A 7,722-nucleotide genomic window follows, 5' to 3' on the forward strand; every position below is an offset into this window, starting at 1 on the left:
TATATATAACAAATAATTTCTTTTTTTTTAAGTTAGATGTTTTACGCCCCTTTCAACAAAACTGAGATCATTTTGGAGGAGGCTTCGAGCCAAAAAGAAAACATCGTCCCAGCAGAAAGATCGAGACACTCGATAAAAATTCTCCTCCAGACAGGAATGGAACTCGAGTCTTCTACATGCAAGGGCGAACAATATCACAAAACGTGTCTTATCGCAGTTCTAAATATGGATTAAGTTTTTTTTCTAAAATGACAGACAACATTATTACATAACAATTGGATATTTCAATCCTCAATCGCCCAGCGCACAACTCTGGCATAGGTCACTTCTCAATATAGCCTGTTTTGTTTTGTTTGTTTTGGGGTTTGTTTGTTTTTTTTGGGGGGAGGGGATTTTTGGTAAGTGTTTTACACCACTCACAACTGCATCAGGTCAAATGAGCACGCGGAACACATGAAATATTTGCAGTTGGTAGGAAACTTAGAATTTCGCAGGGGTGGCAGCCGAAGCCTACTATTATCTCGATTTTGGGCCACCAAGAGATCTTTAGCGTGTGCAATTTGCACACAGGATGCACACAGGATTGCACACCAGACCTCCAAGATTTTTTGCCTTTATCCAAAATGACCTATAGCAGAGTCTTACGCCAAGCAGTCCATTTGTATTCCATATTAACATTATTACGAACTAGAGTTACGACCTTTTGTCACAGACTTATACAACTACAATCAAAGAACCTTCACGGACACCGCAGTAACAAACAACACCACCAGCACCACCAACAACATCTTAAGACCATTCTTCATCCAAGCCACTACAACATTAACACTAACAGTCAAAGAATTCTTATTCTCACAGTCAATGCAAACCATCAATACATTCTTCTCATAAAACATCGGTGTTTTTACACCGCCAACAACACAATTTAGACCATAAACCATCACAATGGACGCAAGAGAAAAAGAGAGTACAAAGGAACAGCAATGACATTCTACACACACCAGAAAATATCACAATAGTGAACAGTTAAAAATCACATTGGTCATGTCCATCACATTTCAGCTCCAACAAAACCCGAACAGACAGACAGGAAGTCTCACACACAGAGTTTAAGGTCAAGGTCACAACATAACCCACCCCCCCCCGCCTCAAAAACAACAGTGTATAGAAAAGAGGTACCTGGCCACTCGTCACATAGACGGTAAATGGCTCGCTTTTAAGGACAAGCGGGCTCACCCAGATTTCGGGGGTTTCCAGAAATCTTGACCTACACAAAAAGTGGGCATTGCTCTCCCTATAGTGGAGAAGTTTGATTTCATCGTTGTGTATATTTGTTTGGTTATAGAGGAAACTCTCCTTGTCTTTTAAAGGAACTGAACGAGGGGCAAAAACTTTACATTCGATTTTCTGAAAACAGCACTTTTCGGGATAGCGCCCTTGTGCTTAAAAGTGACCAATTATAAATAGACTTAGACTCTTATGTGGACACATAATGATGTAGATGTTTTTAAGCCCCCATTGACACAATTTAGATTTTATTTTGAAAAACTCACATAACCTTCCTTTCCCAAGAACACAACATTGGGCCCCCCTGGCAGGATTCGAACCCACGACCTCACTCACACTGCTGACAGTTCAAACATCTATCCTCCAGACCACGGATGCCACAATTACATCATATGACACACACTCAATCATTACGTGGGCCACAGCCCGTCACATGTACAAGAACGTGGGATTTTGTCGAGACTTTCTCACCCCAAGAGACAGACCATCAGAAATGTCACAAGGGAAACAACAGCAGAAAACACTGTTTACAAAGATAACCAACCAACAATTTCAGGAATCAAAGTAATGCTTTAACAATGAGCATTTTGATGTCATTCATAATAATAAGGACAACAATAATAATTGAAAGAAACAATTATGATAATAATAATAATAACAATAATAATAACAATAATAATAATATTAATAATAATATTAATAATAAATAATAATAACAACAATAATAATAACATTAATAATAATAATAAAAATAATAATAATAATAATAACAATAATAATAATAATAACAATAATAATAACATTAATAATAATAATAATAATAATAATAAAAATAATAATAATAATAATAATAATGACAAAAAACAAAAACAGAAGTAATAAGGTCATTATTATGATTAGCATTATTATTAAAAACAATGATAATGGCAATAACAATATCAGCGTTAATTAACAACAATAGTAAAAACAGCAATTAGAACCACAGCAACAAATAATACAGAATAACTTTCATAAGAACAACAACACCTCTACTAACAATATAACCAGAAACAAAAATAAAAAATCAAATCGTCCCCATATTGCCTGTCCTCGTCAATCCGGCTCCTCACATTTTTAGCTTTAGTAAGTGTTTTACGGCACTTGCAACACAATAAGGTCATATAAGTGCCGAAGATTAGAGGTGTTACAAGAGAGTAACAAACACAAAAAAGAAGGATGGGAGGTAAAGACGACAGATGTTTGATAGGAAAGAAGGAGCAAACCACACGGGAGCACCCGCCAACCACCCAGTCACTGAGTCAGAGAGGGATACATCCCAGCAGAAAGACAAAAGAGACGCTCTTAAAAACTCTCCCCCTCATGGGAATAGAACTTACATCTTTTGTGTCAAGCAAGAAAAGTTTTATTTTTTTTATAGCAGAGGGTTTTACGGTGCTCGCAACAGCATAAGGTCATATGAGCGCCAAGGGGTGGATGTCAACAGAGAAGTCTTTACAGGGAATCAGACTTTAACTGCTCACCTCTCTAGCTTCAACAGCACAAGGTCTGCTTCGACTATCAAGGCACCCCAAAATAGCAGGTCACAAGAGAGTGACAAACATACAAAAGAAGTAGAGTAAAATCACAATAGTAAAGATCAGGAAAGAAAAAGCAGCAGTTCCCTGTTGTAGATCAGGCACAGTTATGAGCGAGACATGATGAATCGGCCCATTTACAATTCTACTATGCTTGAACGAGAAATGTCCCCCCTTTGGGAATGGCCTAAAGACACTTAAGTCAGTGGCACTGCCCCGGGGGGACATCTTCTGAGTCAAGCAAAACAGTGGTTAACTGCTCCACCACAGACGAGATGTAAGTCACCTAGGTGAAGTGAGGAAAACCTGAGTCAAATATCTTTCCCACGGACATAATGCCGGGCCTGGACTAGAGGGTTTGAACACATACCCTTACCGCAGCTACAGGATAGCAGTACTGCAAAACAAAGAGAAAGAACCCCCCCTCACCCCCCAAAAACCCCCCCACAAAAAACAACAACCAAGACCTGCTCCTCTTGTTCTGTAACTTCGGAGTAAACTCAAACCCTAGACTAGTAGAGATAAGTTGTTTTTGTTAGAGTTTTACGGCACTTGTAACACAATAAGGTCATGCAAGTACAAATATTAGAGGTGTCACTAAAGAGTAAGATACATAGAAAAGAAGGAGAACAGATAAGGACAATACATTTTTTGACAGGAAAGAATGAGCAAACTAAAACATAGCGACCACAAAACCTTCCATCAAACCACAAAACAAAAAATTACACACTACCTAAGAAATATGTGAGGCAGCGTGGTGGAATCAGGCTCTCGTCAAAATAATCAAAGTGAAAAAACTTGCATTTTTCTGTAGGTTTGTGAATTTTTTTTCAAATATTTGTTTTTTGGCTCAACACCTTTTATGTCCATTAAAGAACTCACCACAAAACATGTAAATTTTCAGTTACCGCGTACTCTCAAGCTAAGGAAATAACTAATTTTTGGTTGCCATTTTCTCGCTAATTTTACCTCTGAAAACAGGTGACCCCACCTCCTTCTTTCGCAAATATCTCGACTTGTATTCAAGACAAATGGATATTTTTTTCATCCAAATACAGACAAGTGAACAAGCTTTAAGATGATACCAATAACTTTACATGCCCAAAAATTGACAAGAGCCTGATTCCACCACGCTGCCTCACATATGATAATCAAGCACAAGCATCACATCAAACATTGTAAACCAGTACATAATAAAGCTATCTCAAAACACTTCCACCGACTGAGCAGACGACAGTGGGTTTGTCCTGGCAAATTGTTCACTCATTGAGGATTTGTGTGTTCTGCACACTTGAAGACACACTATTTTGAAGTTTTTAGGGTTTTTTTTAAAGCATAACCCTCAATTTTTTTTATTGAGGACAGTAATCCATCAACTGGATAGAATTGGGGGACAGATTTCTGCGTCCGCCATCAGCTTCTGCAGCATCCGCCCTGCTAAACCACTGGGCACAAGGCCGTGGGGAAAAAAGTCTGGAACAGACACTACACCGATCTAAGCCAAAAGGCCGAGATGCCGTTAATACGTATACAATGAAACATTTAAATTTGCGCTTCTGATTTGTGAAAGCCGTTTCGAAATGCCTGATAACATAGTCTTCGGTCCTCTACTAATCAGTCATGAGCCCACTAAGTACTTGCAGAGTTCACCGGTGATATATTCTGTTACAGCAAAAGCTAAACGCAAGAAAATATTCTCTCCAGTTTTTACTCACCCTTCTCTCGCACGAGTAGACGAGGCAAGACGCCAGGCAATCCTGGAGAAAAAATCTGGCAGGTTCTGGGAGCACGGAGCACACTTTAGAAACACATCCACTTTTGATGATGATGTAGAGAGGGATCAACTTTCTTGACAACTTGACTAATGTGACAAGGATAGACTGATATACCTCAAAATACACTTGACAATGATAGACTGATATACTTAATAATATACCTAACAATGATAGACTGATATACCTCACAATAATAAACCTGACAGTGGTAGACTGATATACCTCACAATAATAAACCTGACAGTGGTAGACTGATATACCTCATAATATACCCGACAATGACACACCCATACGCCTCATAATATACCCGACAATGACACACCCATACACCTCATAATATGTGATCCGGTCTGAGAAAACCAGGAATATTTCGCTAAACCCCGAACCGAGATATCTCACTTCACATTACATAGGACATACAAGAACCCTTACATCTTCACTTTACCGTACACCTTTATAAAAAATTTGACAGAACTGTTAAGAAAGCCAGCAAGATCTCTGGATATGATTTTATAAGAATGGATGAAATGTATAACACCGCATGTATAAAAAAGATAAAAAGCATAATAAACGACCCATCACACCCCTTTTCCACACAAATTGTAAGATCACGCAGCGGCAGATATGTACCTCCAAAAACAAAGAAAGAAAGATGTTAAATATAAAAGAAGTTTTTTACCATCTAGCATAAGAAGGCTTTTGTCAGAATGAGCATAGATGTGTGTTGCTCTTAGAGTATGTAATTGTATATAACTCCAAAGGTCTAGTATTTAAATTCCTGCATGTGGTTGAATGATGCATTTGATGTAAATGTACATTTTGTCAGCTTTACTTCTTTCATATTGAATTTTAATGAGAGTAATATATATGATTAAAATTTTTTTTTATGTATACCTGCATGTGTATTTACGGTCCTGTACAGCCTAGGAAAATTTCCCTCTGGGATAATAAAGTACTATCTTATCTTATCTTATCTTCACATTACCTATCACTTTTGTCTTCACATTACATCGGGCATACAAGAACCGTTACATCTTCACATTTCCTACATCACCTTTGTCTTTACATTACAATGGACAAACAAGAACCTATAAATCTACATCTTCACATTACCTTACACCCTAATCTTCACATTACCTTACAACCTAATCTTCACATTACCTTACACCCTAATCTTCACATTACCTATCACCTTTGTCTTTACATTACAATGGACAAACAAGAACCCTTACATCTTCACTTTACCGTACACCTTTATCTTTACATTACCGTACACCCTTATTTTCACATCACCCTTTTCTTCACATTACCTTACACCCTTTTCTTCACATTACCTTACACCCTTTTCTTCACATTACCTTACACCCTTTCCTTACACCCTTTTCTTCACATTACCTTACACCCTTTCCTTACACCCTTTCCTTACACCCTTTTCTTCACATTACCTTACACCCTTTCCTTACACCCTTTTCTTCACATTACCTTACACCCTTTCCTTACACCCTTTCCTTACACCCTTTTCTTCACATTACCTTACACCTTTTCTTCCCATTACCTGAGACCCTTATTATTTATATCTTACATTACACATTACTTTTACATTACCCTTATTCTTACATTACATCAGACACACAGAGCCCTTCTTTTTTACATTAAATCTGATAAATAAAAGTCCAGTTATATCACAAGAGACATGTGGTATCCCCAACTCCACACCACATCAGCGTACCGTACAGGAATCTCTAACTTCACACAACAAGCTCTCAAAGATCTGAGCCAATGTTTTCACTGTATGGCAAATATTCTCACAAGGAGGCCACCGCTCTCAGCGTCTTCTGTCTCACCTGTGTGCCCTGAGGAGAGAGGAGCCCGTGAGGAGCTATCAAGTGGACTCAAAAAAACGGAGCCAAAGTTCGAACCGAGAAACGGACCATAACTACGCCATAAAATGGACCAAAAACATGGATTGAAATTTGGACCAAAACATGGACCAAAATCTTGGACTATAAAAATTGCCTAAAATATGGACCCAACAGCATCCCCTGGCATTGATGAGAAACACAATCTGGCGAACCTTCGACAGAACTCACGTCAGAATCGGCAGACGCAACACGGCTGATCTCCTCCCGTTCACACCCTCGCCACACAGACTCACGACTCGTAACTCCTGCCATAGCTACAGACAGACAAAAAGACTGGAAGACAGACAGACAGACAGACAGACAGACAGACAGACAGACAGACAGACAGACAGACAGACAGACAGACAGACATAAAGACACAACTCCATCGAACAAAACTTTTTGGTCTGAATAAAAAAAGTATTTCCATAAATAAAGTTATACTGAATGTACATATCTAGAAATGTATGTACATTGTATATATATATAATTATATAATCTTTCTTTTAAAATAATTTTGGTCAATTCTGTGTGGACAGGCAACAGATGATATCGGTAAACAGCATGACAGCAGAAATCATTAAGGAATACAGACACAATTACCGTTTGCGCCCACTGTGTCAACGCGTGTCATGTCTAACATATAATGTGCCGACACATTTTGTTAGACATATTTCATGTTAATACATTTTATGTGGACACGTTTTTAAATGATAATGTACTTTTCCTTCAAACATTTTTGCATTCACACATATTGCAATGACACACTTTATATCCATAAACAGACCATAAATCTTACAAAGTTTACACATACCATTAACTCTTACAACATTCACACATATTGCAATGACACACTTTATATCCATAAACAGACCATAAATCTTACAAAGTTTACACATACCATTAACTCTTACAACATTCACACATATTGCAATGACACACTTTATATCCATAAACAGACCATAAATCTTACAAGGTTTACAAATACCATTAACTCTTACAACATTTACACATACCATTAACTCTTACAACATTTACACATACCATTAACTCTTATATGTTTACACATACCATTAACTCTTACATGTTTACACACATCATTAACTCTTACATGTTTACACAGACCATAAACTCTTACATGTTTACACATACCATAAACTCTTACATGTTTACACAGACCATAAA

General features: G+C 37.7%; 1 long non-coding RNA gene across 1 annotated transcript; it reads right to left on the reverse strand.

Moving 5' to 3' along the window:
* Window positions 1–5,524: 5,524 nt before the first annotated feature.
* LOC118477948 lies at window positions 5,525–7,716 on the reverse strand. The gene is made up of 2 exons (XR_004858709.1): window positions 6,082–7,716; window positions 5,525–5,970 (listed from the first exon to the last, which is right to left on the reverse strand). It is a non-coding gene; the product is annotated as an uncharacterized LOC118477948 (long non-coding RNA).
* Window positions 7,717–7,722: the final 6 nt, after the last annotated feature.

Source organism: Aplysia californica, unplaced genomic scaffold, assembly GCF_000002075.1.
Source record: "Aplysia californica isolate F4 #8 unplaced genomic scaffold, AplCal3.0 scaffold00313, whole genome shotgun sequence".
NCBI classification, from domain to species: domain Eukaryota; kingdom Metazoa; phylum Mollusca; class Gastropoda; order Aplysiida; family Aplysiidae; genus Aplysia; species Aplysia californica.